Source organism: Indicator indicator, chromosome Z (genome assembly GCF_027791375.1).
Source record: "Indicator indicator isolate 239-I01 chromosome Z, UM_Iind_1.1, whole genome shotgun sequence".
In the NCBI taxonomy this organism is placed as follows: domain Eukaryota; kingdom Metazoa; phylum Chordata; class Aves; order Piciformes; family Indicatoridae; genus Indicator; species Indicator indicator.
In genome coordinates, this window is record NC_072053.1 from 63,243,659 (window position 1) to 63,262,363 (window position 18,705).

An 18,705-nucleotide genomic window follows, 5' to 3' on the forward strand; every position below is an offset into this window, starting at 1 on the left:
AAGCAGTTCTGAAAAAGTCCAGCTCATGAAGAGTAACTGTCCTTCCTACCCAACAATTGTACATACTAAAAGAAGCTCTTAAATTTCACCTTCTCTTCAGCATCATGGCATAAAGTTTCTGCAAATGGTAAGGTGCAAAAGCAACAATGTGATGAATAAATAAACCTCCTCAATCTATTGAAGCAAAAATACTCCATGAATATACAACTAATTAAATAGTGAGAGACTGGAATCAAATAGCAGTATCTCTCACTATTATCACCGTGTTTCAGAAAAGTTACACAGAACAGGCCTAATGAGGACCTAATTGACAGAAACATAGAAAAATATTAAGTAACTGAAATTAATGAGGAAGCAGAAAGAATAGAGTTCCTCTTGGTCAGTGCAGTTTAATCAGCATCTCTTCTCCCTGACTGAGCTTGTAATCCTTATTAGCATGAGGTCAGTGAATTCATTTGCTCTGGCCTTTATGCTGAACAGCAGAACCCTATTTCTTTCAGATCTGAAGGCTCACCGGAATCTGTATTTGTCTACAGTATTGGGGGTTTAGATTAGGGTCACTTTTCTGACTCTTAGCAACACAGATATCTTGAGTAGAATTGCTTTTTTTGCTAGAAATTATCATTGTCTTTTCCACACTGACCTCTTTGTATTGTCTTTGAATTAGACGCAAACAATCTCTTCTTTCAGGCTCAGCTTTAGACTCTGACAGTACTCTGCCAAACAGAAACAAAAAAGAATAGGCAACACACCTTAATTCACTGCATTGCTCACAAACATGTGGTACTTCCAAAAGTCTAAGTGGAAGGGTATTGCGTTTGAGATACGTCCCACAAATACGAACAAGAACATTTGCTCTGTCTTGTACAACAGAGTAAACTGGAACCAAAGAATATAGATCTCAGCCATAAGCTTCTGAACCTGATTTTTATCTATGAAGATATAGATCAAGCAAAATCTACATCAGCTCTTTTACTGGGTTATGAACAGTACAAGGGGCCTAGCAACAACCATCCAGAAGAAAATGAAGGAAGCTGATATAAAGGAATTGAGCTGTATAGATGCATTGGAATAGAAAGAACTTTTGTGATCACATTTAGTCTTCCACAGACAGGGAGAGTCTAGAAGTAAGGAAATGTTTGGCTAATAGAAGACCACTATGGATAGTACATGGGCTGGAGGATGTACCACTGACAAATGCAGCAGAACATGGAACTTGAAAGAGGTGAGCTGCAAGGAGGTATTTAATCACTGCAGCTGTAGAAACAGTCACCAGCTGAAAGTGAGCAGAACTGTAGCCTGTGGAAAGAGCTGCGAGGTTTCAAAGGAGTATGAGTGTCTTCAGTTGGGGACTTTGAGCCTGAAGGAAGAAAGCCCTTTGGAAAGTGAAGGCACATGTTGGGACAAAGGGATAACAAACATTAACCTATGCTTCACCACCACTCCATCCCACAGCTGAGGTTCCAGTGACCTGGAATTGTGTGTGGATGTCACCCCTGGGGAGTCCAACATAGTTACCAGTAGATTTCATATTCCTGTCTCAGACATTTCAAATATGAGTACTCTTCTGCTTGCACAGCTTATGCTGTCTCAGTTCATCACAGGAGGAGGTATAGATTGTGATTTTTTTAATGTCATCTCTGTTCCAGTCTGGCTGATCAGCTTTACACATCTCAGGTTTTTCGCTCTGGCTTTGCTTTGACCTTTCTTAGGTCAAAGAAGAACTTGATTAAGGAGAAGGGCAGAGTTGCTATCTCACTAGATTGCAGTGTTCATTTGCACAGTGAATACAGCAATGTGAAAGCAGTGCCATGGGCTTTCTGAATCCTGTTCCTTTGTGCATGAGCCACGTCCTGGTGGATACACACAGGACATCAGGTGGATACACACTTGAACAACCTCTGCCTACCAACACCTGCTTCTGACTACAGTGTTCTGTCTTCTTGGTATCAAATCATTCCACTGGAACAACTGGGGGCAATGGAAGAAAAGACAGCATTACAAAGATGGTGAGGTTTCTCCCAGCTTCAAAGAGAGAAGACACAGCTCTGAGACTGGAACCGCATTACTGAAATCAAACAAAAGACAAGAAAATCAGCACTTTTAATGCTGACAGCAGGGTATGCAAAACCATCAAGGTTCAGGTCTCATTCAGCCCAACTGGTTAGACACTTCTACAAGATTGCTCACCTCATGGCATTGAGATTTCAACTACATTTCAGATGAGACACAAAATGCCTTTTACCACCCCCCTCCCCACCCCGCCCCGGGTTGTGAGCATAGGAATGTAATACCTGTCTGCTGAGGATGCTGAGAGGTAAGGTGACAGCTTGCTTTGACTTTTCAGCACTGTTCTATCACGTGTATGGTAAGCAAATCCTTGTAGCCTGGATGCGCACAGCAGACAAAAGCAGGAATTAAAGTGAAAGTGGGCAGGAGAAGAGCCATACAGGTGCTATGGAGGTAATTTTGCCGCACATCTATCCTGATGTAACTCTGTGCCAAAAAGGCCTCGCTACAAATCTATGTAGCAGAAAGGAGGCCTGTGCTCTATTGCTCTGAGAAAACAACCTTTAAAGGCTTGGCTGTAGCCACAGAAGAGATGAGCCATGCAATTTGATGCATCTGCATATGGGAGAGAAAGCTAGAAAACAGCTACTGTCCATAGGTGCTACCAGCAGTGAGAACTACAACCAATGGTGTTAGGGCTTTCAGGGATCACAGGTAGGGGATACCAGGAAGGAACACAGAAGGACCAGTACTAAACTTCCCGGACAGGGGAGGATTCTGGCCATAGTCAGATCTTGATAGGTTACTCTTGTTGATGTTCAAAGCTATATCAAAATTAAGCAAATTAAGACGTATAATAAAAGAACAAACCAAGGGGGACACAGGAAAAGTCTAGGATAAATCTTTTAATCACTATGGGAAACCTTGAAAAATGTTCATCCCTTATCTGTTTGAAGCATAGCAGCACATAGGGTGATGGACTTCCTCTGAGCCAAGGTGATGGCTCAGGCTTGAATCAAGCAGATCATCAGTGACCCTGAAACACATGGGAATTTTTTGGTTCTGAAACGTCCTGTGTAAAAAAAAAAGCATCACCTTCTGAGGCTCTGTTAACAGACATCACATGCTAAGAGTCTGACTGTAATAGGTGTTAGAAAGATTTTTTCTTTTATATGTGAACAAAAAGATACATAACTGAAGTGTACTGCAGAAGGGTTTTTGGCAGCATTGTGTGCTCTGCAATGTGCCTCTTGTAGTGAAAGATCATGATGTAATCCCATCACAAGCAGATCATCATTAAAATTCCACATGGTGGTATTCAATGAGAATTATCAGCAGATATCAAATCATTTTATGAGTACAGTAAAGGAAAGCTATTCCTACTGAGAAAAGTTGTATATCTGCTTTCAATATCTTCTTTTTCTAGTTGTGGGTCTTCTCCCACTCCTCTCTACTTAGACCTCTGTTCTTGCCTCCTGTGAGGCACAGCTGGAGCCTCCATGAGTTATGATATTGTATCTTAACAGGCTCAACTGTAACATCTTACTCCAGTGTTTTACTTACCTTAAACTTTAATTCCTACTCTAATTACAGGATGATACTTGTCTGTTTAATTTATAGTTATCTCCAGAGATGGCACAGTGCATGATAATTTCGTTATTGCTTCCTATAACTCTTTCTTGTCTAATGTTCTTTAGTCTGTTTATTCAGGAAACAACATCAATGTCAACAACACTTCATAAGAGTGTGAGATTGAAAGTGTGTGTGGGGGTTGGACTAGATGACCTTTAGAGATCCCTTCCAACCCAAACCATTCTATGATTCTGTGCTTCCTCACGTGCCTTCATTTCATAAGCATGTCTGTGCAATTGCATGAAATATAATAAAACAAATGTTCTGACCATCCTCAAAGCATGACCTGGCATCAAAAAGAGAGACTTCTCTATGCTCTGTTGCTGGCTGGATAACAGGCTGTTGGCAGATAGAAGACTTTTATGATTCAACACAAGGATAAAATTCCTTACCACTCAACAGAAAAAATTCCCTGCTGGCAGGCATTCATTAGCTTCATGATTTTAAGAAGTATCAAACATTAGTTAAAAGATAAGTAGTATGCCATCCATTTCCTCAGAACACACAGATTGTAATAAAACATTTGACTCTTAAGAACCCTCTGGTACTTCCTTAGTTGCATGGTGAGTTCCTCTGTTAAGCTATAGGTGAAAGAAAATGAAGGTAGGAGACAGAAAAAGAAAAATCAGTGTTGGGCCTTATTTCAGCCAAACTCAAGCAGCTAAGGAATCCCAGGTGAATTCACTTGAGCCTACCTTGTAAGCACAACATGGTTAATTTGGCCTTAGGGTTCTGCAATTTTCAGACATAGGAGGAAACCTGAAGAATGCAAACTAAAGGTAGCTGCTCTTGGTTCATGCCCAATAAGTCTACACAAGAACCAAGTTCACAGATCACATGATCACAAGGTGTTAGGGGTTGGAAGGGACCTCTGGAGATCTTCCAGCCCAACCCCTCCCTGCCAGAGCAGGACCATAGAATCTAGTGCAGGTCACACAGGAACATATACAGATAGGTCTTACAGGTCTCCAAAGAAGGAGAATCCACAACCTCTCCGGTGAGCCTCTTCCACTGCTCTGTGACCCTTACAGTAAAGAAGTTCTTCCTCATGTTGAGGTGGAATTTCTTGTGCTGTGGTTTATATCCATTGCCTCTTGTCCTACCACAGGGTGCAACTGAGAAGAGGTTACCCCTTCCTTCTTGACACCCAGCCCTCAGATATTTATAAATATTTATTAGATTCCCTCTCAGTCTTCTTCTTCTCTTCTCCAGGGCTCTCAGTCTCTCTGGCCTCAGGGCTCTCAGTCTCTCCTCACAGTGCAGTGCTCCAGTCCCTTCATCATCCTCATAGCTCTATGTTGGACTGTCTCAAGTAGATCCCTGTCCCTCTTGAAGTGGGGAGCCCAGAACTGGATGCAGTATTCCAGGTGAGATCTCACCAGGGCAAAGTAGAGGGAGGGGAGAACCTCCCTCAATCTGCTGGACACACTCCTCTGAATGCACACGAGGATCCCATTGGCCTTCTTGGCCACAAGGTCACATTGCTGTCCCACAGATAACTTGTTATCCACCATGACTCCAAGGTCCTTCTCCACAGGGCTGCTCTCCAGCAGATCACCTCCCAACCTGTCCTGCTGCAGTTTATTATTCCTCCTCAGATGCAGGACTCTGCACTTATCCTTGTTGAACCTCATTAGGTTCCTCTGTGCCCAGCTCTCCAGTCTGTCCAAGTCTCGCTGGATGGTCACACAGCCTTCAGGTGCCTCGGCCAAGCCTCCCAGTTTGATCTCATCAATCACGTTGCAGAGGGTGATTCAAATTGTAGCATGGGATGAATAACAGAAAATCTTCTTAGGACGCCTCTTCATCTTCACATTGCCTGTCAAACAAATCTAGAGAAACCAGGTCCAGAGACTTTGATGAAATCAGAACCTATAACATTGGTAACTTTCCTCTCATTCGTAAGGTCAGACCTGCTGTCAGTGGAGAAAATTATATTAGTTTGGTATAATTTATTCTTTAAAAATCTGTATAATCTCTTTTCTACACTTTACCTCTTTACAAAGCAAGATGCCTGACCCTACTAAGATCCTGGGAATTTCTTCAGCCTCAATAATTCATTAAATATTGCATTGTGGGCCTTGTGATTGCCTAGTAATAAAATCTGGTAGTGAAGAACTGGATCATAAGAGCCGCTTAATGCTTCTTGCCACTCTCCGTTCCTCTTTCCCCTGTTGAATCAGTGATGACAGTCTATCTTGCATTTCAGGTCATTTTTAGTTCTCTGTGATCTGAAAACATGCTTGTAGTGAAATTGAATAGGAGAGGAAAGGTAGTGGTATGAATGACTATTTTTGAGGCTAGCACAGATCAAACTATTCATGGACTGAATTCAGTCCTTATTTCCCAGCTGTCCTGCAGGTGACTCTTCTGCAGTCCAGTTATTAGGTATATATATATAGATTCAACAGCAGTGCTAGAAATCAGTTCCTCAGGCTTCACTGAATAACTGAATGTGGATGGGGTGGTGGTGGAAGGGGAGAGGCAGGGAGGGAGAAGCTATTAGCTTCCCCTGGTCTTTGACCAGGGTGGGAGGTGGTCCTTGTGCTGTTCATCAATTGTAAATACCTGTAAATATTGTGTATTTTGTACCTATTCATCACATTCCACTGTAGATTGTAGTTTTGCTTGCAAACACAGCTTTCATTTGCTTCCAACTGAGCTGGTCTGGCAAATTTAATGTTGGGGGTGGGGGGTGGGGGAATTTTCAACCCACCACAATAGTCCAAGCTCTGGGAGAATCTATGGGAAGAAAGACTCCCTCTGACTTAAAATACTGAAGAGCAGATGTTTTTAGTAAGTATTTCCATAATTTCCTTTTATTTTCAAGCTGTGACTGAATTTACTTTTCCATTCTGTCAATGAAGCAGACTTCAGAGAACTTGTATCCTTTCAGAGAGTCTGTTTTTTGTCTTCTGCCTTTGAGTCCTCCCCTACAGGTTGCCAGGATTAAAATATCTTGTGTGTTATGACAGTGACCACTGCCATGATTCATTTGTAATTCAAATATGATGCTTGAAATTTATATCTGAATCAATGCAACAGGAGAAGACAGAGAATTAAAATTATATAAAAAATTTAATCATACTTACATAGTATATGGAAAACATACAATACATGGATAATAACATATTGATTTTTTTAGTGTCTATGAAATCTCTGCATGGCTCAGCCCTTCATTGTTGTGCAGAAAGTGTGAGATGGCCTTCCTCTTCAAAGTGGAAACTCTCCTATCATTGGATAACCAGACTTCATTAAGGTACCAAAACACATAGAAAAGATGCAGATGCTTCCACATCATTCAAAAAGTTCTTCAGTAGTTAATTACACTTCACTTTTAAGACAGGAATCTTGTTTCTAATCTGAATAAAGTCTAGCTGTAATTTCCAGGCACCAGTTTCTCATGGCGGATTTTGCAGCGAAAGCAGCTTTAGTGATCCAAATGTGTCCCACGGGTTGCTATCTAATTCCTGGGAGGAAGACATAGAAGTCATACAACAAGGAAACTTCAGCAGACGGTAAGCAGTGGCAAAATCACAGAAATTAAAAAAGGTATTTTAAAAACCTTTCTAATAATAATAATAAAAAAGTATAGAATACTCTGGAAATCTAACTTTAATTTTCTGAAGTTTCTTTCCTGTAGAAAGCTCCTCAGAATGTTGCTTTACAGACCAGGAACAACAAGAACATAGAAACTTTATTAAGGACTAGAGCTATGAAACAAAAAATTAGTAGACCACAGTTTGCGTTTTGACAAAGGACTACAGCAAAGTCACCTGTTCCCTTCTACTTTGCACCACAGGGTATGTAGCGTAAAGCAACTTAAACTTGATTATTTAGCACCTTTTCAGTATTTTCTCTTTCCTCAAAGAATATGTGTTTTGTGACATTTTGCTGTAGAACCAATTTTTAGCAGTTTCACGTATAATGTGACAGTCAGCATCTTCTGACAACTGTCATCTCCAGAAAATACTATGTAAGGCAGGAAAACTCCAGTGTTCAGTGGTCCTTGGTGACTTGTTTCTACCAGATACTCAGTAACTCAAGGTTCATGGGATAGAGTAACCTGTCTCAGGTCAGAGGCAGCAGGACTAGATGATGTGTAAGGAAAAAAATTAAGGAATTTGCACATGTTTGAAGTGTAGTGACATGGTATTATATGAAAACGCTGAATGCAAAAGTTGTCTCTCTGAACTGTCTTGAGGTGATTCAGCTCCCTGCTTTTTTTCTTTGGTTTAGAAGAAAACAGAAAACTGTGTTCTTTTTTTGTAGAGAGAGCCTTGTATCTGTCCCAGGTTATGAACAGAAGTTAAGACAAGGAGTGACAGACAAGTTCTGCAAAGAAATCAATCAACTCACCTCACCTCTGCCCTGACCCTTAGGCTTGTTAGTCTTGCAGCAAAACAAAATCATGCAGTATATTACTTCTTTAGAAGACAGCTCACACATGAAGTACTTTCCCACGTTGAAAAGAAGGCACTATTTTCATAAGGCATGAGGCAAGTTCCATCTCTGGGCTCTAACTCAGCATGGATTTAGTGCCTCATAGTCTGAATGATATTCCAGGAACTAATCTGTTCCCCCTTGTTCTGTCTCTCCACCTCTGTTGCTCTTATTTGAGCAGAGGCATTTGTTGTCACAAATCAGAAATCCTTCAGTGACAAGTATCATGAAGAGAATGATAAAAAGGAAACAGTTTGAGAAAATGGTGTGGAAAAGATGAATACACCTGTGTGTTATGCTGTGGGTTACTCGTGAGACTTGGCATCATTTTTTGTTTTGGCTAAATAGTCCAGACTTAGAGAAAACAGCTGATTTTCATGCAAAATGAAACTTTTCCCAGGTACATTGATGAAAAGAGCATGATATTTAGCGTTATGGAAAAAAAAAGGATGAGTGGGGCAAGGGTGTAGATGTGAGGAAAGCACTAGATGCCACTGATTTGACAAGAATTTTTTTACCTTGGTTTCCCGCAGCATCCATGTATCTAAGAAGGAACTCAGTGGTCTAGACAGGTCTAGATGATATGCTAAGTGGGTTACTGAATTCAAAATACATTGGTCTGTGTGTACTCCACTCTTGGCTTTCCTCAGGGATTTCTCCTTGAGCCTATTTGACATTTTACATTGTTAGCAATAACCTACCTGAGGAGAAAATGCAGGGGTATGGTTAATCCATTTGAGGTCTAACCTGTCATTCAGACAGAGATTTAGGCAAGCTAGAGAGAGAGGCTTCCAGAAACAGCATGAAATTCAGCCAAGAGAAATGTGAAATGCACCAGTGAAGGAGGCTTGTTCAGCCTGGAGACAAAGACAACTTTGGAGAGACCTAATAACTACTTTGCAATACTTACAAGGTCATAACTAGCAAGACTCTTCACAGTGGTGCATGGAAAATAATCAGAGACAGTGGAAAAATTAAATCAGTTGAGGTTCAGGTGGATATAAGGGAAAAATTGGAAGCTTTCCTAAAGAGACTTGCCCAGTCTTTATCCTTGGAGGTTTTCAAGACATTTTGGATAAAACCTTGTGCAAACTGGTCTCAATTCAGTATTAGTTCTGTTTTGAGAATGAAATTTGGTTATATACCTATGAATCAAATGCAGAATTCTATAAATCTTACAAGAAATGAGAAATAAACCATATCTATAATCTGGCCTCCTGATTCTTCAGACTCTGAACAGCCTCACTATCTTCTCTAGGACTCTGTCCTGCCTTAGACAAGGTCTGTCATATTAAGAAGGGTGATGTTTAATAATCCCTCTCCTGAGAAGTCAGCAAAGTGGAAATTGTGCAGTGAAAAGCCACACCATACTCTTGCATAGAGAGGTAATTGTCTCAAAGGGCACCTGCAAGGAGTGTTCTTTGCAAACATCTGCCATATCCACCCACAGCAGGTCCAGGCTGTCAACTATAGCAAATATTCATTGTTCCTGTACTCTAGAAAATTATGATCTCAGGTTCTTCAAGTTGCCTCAACATAAGCCACATGCCTCAGCATTTGTATGCAGAAAAGCAAAGGTTCTGTTGTTGTTACATGGAATGCTTTTTCATTCTGGGTTGGCTGAAGGGGGAAGAGATCTATGAATGTGTTCCTCGAGTTACCAAAAAAATTGGGAAATTCTGTTCTCATTTCTCTTCAAATAATTAAATCATTCCACTGCAATAGTATGATTCCATACCACATAAAGCATCCATTTTCTCAACATATGTCATCTGTATGCATCTTCCTCAAGAAAAGTTTTTAATGGAAATTTTACTGAGGGATTAAAACTGAAAAATTGTCTTTTCTGTATGGGCAGACTTCCAGATGCCATTGTAATGATAATTTGAATTGAGAGGCAAGAAATGTTTAACAGGCAGGCCACCAGACCAGGACTCCAGAAGCAGGAGTCAGACTCCTTGGGTTTAACTCAAAGCAGGGCTTTCATCTCAATGGGAATCTCTGGGCTTTACTGTAAGACAAAGAGCTAATAGCAATCACATACAATTTATATGTAAATTAAATTAATTGATGGACTAAGTTTTTGTAAATGATGAAGCAAGTATTTGCTGTCACCTGCCACCACTATTCATAGATCTTGGTCTGGGGTTTTCTGTGAAGAAAACGAAGCCATAAACTTGGCCTACCTGTTAGAGATGACAGGATGGGAGGCAGATAGGAAAACAGCGAATGAGTTTTGCAATCTTATTCCTCTCGTGTAACTGTTTCAATTTGAAAATTCAGCCCCAGAAAGAATGTTGACAACTGTGTTTATAAGCAAATGCAATTCAGATTTTGTAATGTGCCCTGAGTAACAGAGGCATCAACCAGTGAAACTCAAGATTTTATTTGTTTGGTATTCTCCTGTGACTGATTTTTAGTGTGGAGCTAATGGAGAAAGTGAAAGCACTCTCTGATGGAATCCCAAGTGAATGTTCTTCCAAAGTGAATGTTCTACCACACAATACAGAAAGAATTCCCCCTGAGTTAAGCACTATGGCTTTTGGCTTTTCATAAAAAAATACAGTTGTGTAAAAAAACTTTATTAAAATGTTATCTATTTTTTCTTAGTCATCAGTTTCAAAAGGCAACTTTCTCCTGTATTACCAATATTATAACATTTTTATTTTTAAATAACTGAAGCATTCTTAATGGAGGCATTTGGGAAGGCCAGGGGAATGCCCTGTACCTATCTTCTTTTTATAACACAAACCAACTGACACTTGTAAATACCCATAGCTTTGTTACTTCCCTGTGTGTTTCAGGGGCATCATTGTCCCTTGATGACAGGGGAGCCCTGAAATAGAGAGAAAGCAGGTCAGTGAATAATGCATCATGCAAAGACAGGACAAGATCTCATACACGTGCCATGTGAAAGCATGTTCTGCACAGCTAGAATGTATCTAGTATTTAAAGGTGCTCTTTTGCAGCCTTTCTAGCTATGATTTTTTTCTGAGGCAAAGGCAAACTTGGTGTTTGGTGATAGCATGGCTGTGTTTTAATGCCCTTCCTTAGATACTTACATGCTTGTTTTCAAAAACTGTTAGCTCCTAGAGAGCTTGGTGGTCAAATACAGTCTTGTTCCAAGAATCTTATAAATTTTTATCAGACTTCCTTTCCCAGAAGAAAGAGTGGTCCCTGAAAAAAAATTGCCGTATATCAAAAGAAACAACACAAAATTCTTTTTATTTCCCTCTTCTTTTAAGTTCATATCAGGGAGTAGAAAAAGCAGGCAAAGTCTTACTTTGATCTCTCAGCTTGGAAGGTTGGAAAAAGACTTTAATTAAATAAGGGCATGTCAGTGCTCTTTTGTCAAAGCTACTGAGACTATGACCTGTCCACCTACCCCTTTTCACCCCTTGGCTTTTTTCTTTTCCAGTCTATTACACCTCATATACAACCTGCCACAATTGAGCCAGCAGTTTGTTTGCTGTAAGTGATTTCCATCTGTAGTTTGTTTGCTGTAAGTGATTTCCCCTTACTAGGCACAATTCCCTTAACAATTTTCTTTTATGTCTCCCTTTTATGTCTTGCCTTTGTAAGAGTACTTCAAAAGGGACTCCACAGTTCAATGACTGAGAGGGTGCCAGGATATGCATTTCTAGCTACTGTACATGTCATAGACACAGTATAAACCCACAAAGACTTAGTCACTGTAGAAAAGTATTTTTCATCATGTCCTGGGATGAGTTGAATCTGCTGCTGTTATTTGTACAATGCTGCAGTCACGCCAGCTTCAAATACGAAAGTCATAATGGGGCTTGAAAGTCTTATGGGGCTTGAAGTTCAGACTGCAACATGAGAGGCTTCCTGTTCCACTTGCAGCCCCTGGGTTCCAGGTCTTGAGTGCTGCCTCTTTACTGCAGGCATGGTGGTGAGAATGGGTGGGAGGCAGGTAGCCGCTGGTTTTGTTTTTCTGATTTATGCTTTCCAACCCCCCCCCCCCCTTCATGCAATTCACCAGAATTTTTCCTGCAAGTGGGCTAAGCTAAGGTAATTACAGTGTTATCTTTTTATGTTATTCTTTTTCCTGTGAGTAGGCTAAGCTAAGGTAATTATGCATAGTGATTATGATACTTTATGTTATACTAACTTTTATCTTTTTGTCTCAACCCCAAGTTTTGTGTGCTACTTCTCCCTCAATTCGGTGTTGTGGGCAGCAGGCAGGTTATCCCTTGTGTTGACCTGTACATGTCATAGTAGCAAGCCCTCTGTCTCCACTCTGTTAAGGCACAAGAGGCTAAGATGAGTTCATAAAAAAACAAGTGAGGAATGTAACCAGAAGAAACTAGAGATGTAATTTGCTGTTACAAAAGACTGAGAAATGTCATAAATACTGCGGCTGGGTGAATCCCTCTCAGAGCTTTGAGTATGACTACTCTTTTAGCATGCTTCTGTTAAACTTCAAGACAGTTTACTATAAACTGATAGGAATAAAGGCATGTATCAGTCACAATTTCAATGTGGAAATAACTGTGCTTGTTTTTTCTCCTTTCAGGTAGATTGAACTATTTCCCTCTGAGTAGCTGCAGGTTTCCCAACATAGCAGTTCAAATCTCCTCCAAACACATTCAAGAAAATTTGACAACCTACTACATTTCAGTTGATTCACATAAATACCCAGAAACAACAAAACAATGTCAAGGCAGATTTCAGATAACAAGTCTCTTTGCAGAAAAGCCAACACTGAAACTTGAACAAAACCCTCTGATTATATCAATCTCACCCTATCACAGTATCCTCAAGGGAAAAAGCCTTTGCAGCTATGCTGAATATTCCCAAAGTCTGCAAACCAGCATGTTCTTGGTTCTCAGTTCTCTATATTCTTACACTTGTAACTAGGCTCTTGGAGAATCAGCATAGCCACTGCACCTGCAAAAATGTAACCATAATGATCAACTACTTTTATCTCCACTTTGGTAGCATTTTGCATTGATTCATTCCAATATTGCACCATAATCTGGTTTTCTAATTTATTTTATCTCATTCTTTCGTCTAAGTTTCCATGTGTATTTTCCAAAAGAGGCAGATGCAAATAGGAAAAAAAAAAAAAAAGTCGAATTACTCCCTGCCTCCCACAACTCTCCACCCACCTGCCTTTTAAGGAGAGGAGTAACACCATGACTAGCCTTTTAATTATTTCTGTTTTATGGTACCCATAAAACCTGGGGCAATAGTTACACAATAACCTCTCTGAAGTAAGAATTACAAATCTGTCCCATTCTATCCGAACACAGACATGAGGGACTTCCAGACATTAGGAACTTCACTACTGGACACAACAGTTTAAAAGTTTAAGCTGCTTTCTGGTGAATTGGTATTGCTTCCGCAGGATCTTGATTCTTGTTCTGTCTTTTCTTCAGGTAATATTTTAAGTCTATTCAACCCCTTGGTGCATATTAAAGTAACTGGAAAGCATCTTTCTTTCACTCTAGGATGCCTTTGTCAAAGGTGGATCATGCACATTCCCTGTGCAATGCAACTGCATTTTCATCACAATCGGAACTTCTGTTTTTTCTTAACTATTGCCAAACCAGTGCTCATAGGAGTTGGTAATAGCATGCTAGAAATATTATCTGAATTGTTCTGATAGGTTTCAAGTGAAAACCAGAAATTATTTTAGTTGTTGTCTGATACTTAGTTAATGAGAAGACTTTCCATCCTCCCTCGTGTCAGTCAGATGCATGTTTCTAATTCTATTTTCTCTTAGATTTTCAGCACAATATAACAAAAATTAGTCTTTGTAGCATTGTACCATTTTCTGTATCAAAAGGTAATGTCTTGTTATTGAAGATGTATTGCTGTTACTTTTTTTCCAATATGTGGTAAATGTGGTTGCTTATGTTTTACAGGCTTTGCTCATTTTTTAACACCTCTCTTTAAGACCACTATTATGCTTCCAAAGGTAATACAAAAGAAAGAACACCAGCAAGGAGTAGTGTTTTTTTTTTTTTCCCTCTCCTTGGCAACCACTTAAATATTTTTTGAAGATCTAACAGGCCAAACGAGGGACAATCCCTTCCAGACTGATTATGTGAACAATAATCAAACAAGGCATATGCTGGACTGAAGCTGCACATACATCTTATTTCAAAATACTAATTTTGTTAAAAGTACTAGGGTGTCTCTTATTGGCTTGAGAAGTAGTGGCTGTGTTAAAAATAGATTTCTGAAGAAACGTTCTTTCTGTAGGCTCAAGAAGAGCTATTGTCTCTCTGCAGTCTGTTTGTCTCCCATCCTCAGAAGCCATGTGCAGAGAGCTCATCAAAGGCATTGTGGCAGCTTCACCAGTCCATGATACATAGTATGAACAGAATGGGCATGGAACTAAAAGATTCTTCTCATTCTCTTACAGTAGAAGGCTGCCAAATACTTGTCTTATCTAACTCAAGAGAATTTCAGAACAGTCTTTCTGGGTTTAACTAAATACCCATCTGCCAGAGGATCTGCCCTATGAACTAGAACAAAAAAATAAGGTATGTACAACATCATCTGGCTCTCTCAGATGCAGTTTCCATTTTCAGTAGATGTAAACATCTGGTTCTTAGCAAGACCTTCATTGTTACAGAGGGTGCTGCAGAATTTTTTTCCTAGGAGAAACGTTTCTGACAAGAAACACAGGCAGCCTCCTGTGTGCTATTCTTTTAATTTACATGGCAGTTCTTTGCATGACCATTTGAGAAGGAGCTCTGCTTTACATGTCTATCCATACTCTCTATAAATGGAGACATTTGCATTTGATTGGACTTACTGGCATCTGAACATATATATGTCTGTGACAGGAGTCCTTGTCTAGCCAAACTGCATTTCTTCTGGAGACTATGACAGGAGAAAGCTGATTGATAAATACATCTGTTGGTGGGTAAACCAGGGACCACGTTGGTTTTAAATGTAGCTCTCCAAATATAGAGAAATGTTTTGTGCTGTCTTCCATTAGGAGTACACTAACAGACTGCAAATATCTGACACCAGTCGTAGGCCAGTTTACTTCATCTCATAGAACATTACCTTCCAGTGATTTCTCTTCTTCACAGAACGAGCTTTCACTGGACAGGAAGGCACAAAGATGTTACAAGAGCAATATTATGTGGCTTTACTGACAAGAGCAATTAGCAGGTACTCAAATAATTTCACACACTGGTAAGTCTGACCTACAGTGCCCTCTTCAAATGACTTCAGGCCAAACATCCTCACAGAGACTTAATTTCACTAAGTAGTTCTGATCAACTACTGGTTTGGAAGTGCCCATTAGAACCAGCAATAGCTGTCCAAAGTGTGTTGAAGAAAGGCATGGAGCTGTTTTACCTCAGAAAGGTAGATGTGCTGTTCCTCATCCTGTCAAACTAACTATTGATTGCCACAGTCCCACAGTACCAGTGCTACTTAGGCACAGGGAAAACCTGCAGATTCCTGTTGGAATTTTCCTGATGAAAGCCATTTAGATAACCCCCCCTCAGCACTCCTAGTGACAGGAATTTCTCACCTTGTGTCAGCTCCCTCTTCTGTCCTGCTGCTGGTCTCTCCTTCCTTTCAATACCATAAGAAAACACATTATGTAAATCTTGGGGGTGCTTGCATTGTTTCTGAAAATGATGCAGCAAACTCCTCTGGGGCAGCACTGAGGTGTATATAAGAAGGCTGCCAGAGCTAATTCCCTTTCCTCTCACCTGAACGGCAACAGAGGACCGGCTTTCCTTCAAGCCCGCCTGGCTCTTACAGAAATACTTGCAAAGATCAAAATCGCCTCACAGAGAGCAGAACAGATCTAATCTAAGTGGATACTTGCTTTTTCAACCAGATCTAACTACAGCTTTTAAAACAATCAGCAGTTTTGCAGTGTAGCATTGCAGGCTTACAGTGCAGCCTCCGAAGCCTGTACTGAGAGTGATGACTGTGCACTGCAGTGCGACGCTCCCTATCAGAGTACTGCAGTCACTGCAGGCTAAATAAAGGACACTAAAAAAACAATAGCTTCTGGCAGAGCTCATTATGTCATTTAACTTCAAGGACATTGCTTTGATGAAGTAGATCTGAATTGTTTTAATGCAAAACAGAAAAGTGGAATGCTACTGCTTTGATTTTAATTTTGACAAATTGAAATCTCTGTTTGAGGATTAACTCTAAGAGGACAGTGGGAGGTTGGGAAGTTCTGCGTTGTATTTACTCCCACATTTTCTTTTTTTCTCTGATAGAGAGAAGTTCCAGGCAAATCTATTCAGCACTGAGTAGTTTTCCAGGTGACACTGAAGGCACATCACATAGAGCTGTGTGACTATGTCATATGGACAGCTGGACTGGGTAACAACTTAGCCAAATATAAACAATCACAGAATTACAGAATCAGTGAGGTTGCAAGAGTCTCTGAGGTCATCAGATCCCAACATCTGCCGGGAGCTTGCCACCCCACCACTGCTGCTAACCCACTACCACTAAAAAATGTCCCTAAGCACCACATCCATGCATCTTTTAAATACCTCCAGGGCTGGTGACTCCACAACTTCCCTGTTCCAGTGATTGATAACCCCTCCTGTGAAGAAATTTTTCGTAGTATTCAACTTGAGCCTCACCTGGCATGTGAGAAGAGACAAATCCCCACCATGCTCACCCCACCCAATGTCTCACTTGGAATTTTTTTCTACTTTGACTCTCTTTGACTCTCTTCTCCTTGTTCACTCTCTTAATAACTTTCACATTGCAGTATTTCTGTATCAATTGCAGAGTCATGCTTTGACAGGCCAGCCTGATGGCATGATGTTCAGACTGCAGAAGCTGGCCCAAGACTGAAACCTGCAGACTCTAGCTGTTCCTTGCCCAGCTCTCTGTTAAGAGGGGTTTCACTAACAGCTCAGAAATACCTCATATAGAGCAGATAATGGACAGTGCAGAAACAAAAATAAGTAAATATCCCAAGGCATAAGACAGTTTGAACAAAATGCAAAATTGTTGGCAGATTTACCTGTTCTTGCTTAAAAACTCTGAACACAGACATGAACAAGAAGAAGTTTGATAGAAACTAGCATATGTCAAGTGACTGACATACCGTCACTTGAACTTGGTTAAGCCCTTTTCCTAAATTACAGGACTCACTGAACAGTCTGTGAGATTGCCACATTTGCTGACTCATATTGGATGACTAAACATGTTACATAAATAATCAAAAGGTATAGAACAAAAGGGAACTTAAAGCACACTCTAAACGCCACCTCGCCAAGATGTCCACTTACAGTCAAAGAATCCTCCCATCACAGAACAGAACAGCAATATTTTTCTGTGGAAAGCTGAGGTTCCCAGCACTGCTATGTAACTACAGAGAGGTTTGCATTTTTGAATAAAAGATGTTAATGCTTGGCATTCGTTCTTGATTGTTAATGCTGAATTGCATCTGATAACATGCAAGAGAGTAGGGAAGTACTTTCAGGAAATACCATGTAACAGACTGATTTCTCTCATAATAACTGTTGGCATTTTAATAACTCTAACTAGCACTATTCCTGGAGCCATTAAAATATGCTGCTTCGGTATTCTCAGAACAGAAGTATCTGGCAAGCTGAACACTTTCAAAATGGGGAAAGCAAGAATGAGCATGTGCAAAGGTGACTGGACAGCAGACCACGGGATTTCTCCAAATGGCAGGACAGACTTTGGCAGACTGTGAAAAATGTTCTTTGTACTTATCTTGATATATATTTGTTTTGTCCAGGGCTGTATTTTTTAACTTCAGTTTCAGAGTACAGGAAATCCACTTGCATTCTTGTTTCTTTTCTTGTTTCTCTGATCTGTTTTCCATAGGATTTGTCATGCTTAGCTTTGACTTCATGAAGGTAGCAGAGATTATCCTAAGCCTCTTCCTTCAGACTCCATTCTGCCTTTCATGACTCAGTCTGTGTCCCCTGGTCTGTCTTGACAGCCTGCTAGATCAGGGTTTAACCCTTCACTGGTGGTCTGTCAAAACACCAGATACAGCACAGACAGGTTAGCCCAGTGTGAAAGAGAACACAAACTCTGCCTTCAGTAATTATGCACCTTCTGGTGGTACTTCTACCCCAACCCTCCAAGGCCACAGCAGTGCAAACAATCAACAAAATTTTGTTTCATTTTGTGCTAGCATCTTCTGAATACAGCACTGGAAGGCAAGGAACATTGCCAAAAGCATAGCTTGCAGTGTTGTGTACAGATCCAGGTCAGCTGTCACTGACCATAATAATAATACCTTTGTTACAGAAGCTGCCACCAGCTTACTTCGTTGCTTCTATCATGATCAGAGCTAAGATGCTTGCCTCAGTTTAAAAAGCCTATTCAATGTCATGGTAGGAATCATTCTTAAGGAAAAAGGCTCCATTCTCAGACCCTCCCACCCAAAAGAGTTCCTTACACATATCCTTGATGTCCTAGAAATCTCCCCTTTAAAACCACAGGACACAGAAAAACATGAGTCATAATAAATCTCTGCTATGCTAACAAAATTCCCTTACTGCTTCCTGTGAGGCCACACCCATCTGCATCTACCAGTCCTGTCCTGCCTTCAAATGCAATGATGTCTTTCCATTCAGCACGAGTTACCTGCTGGAATGAGATGAAAGT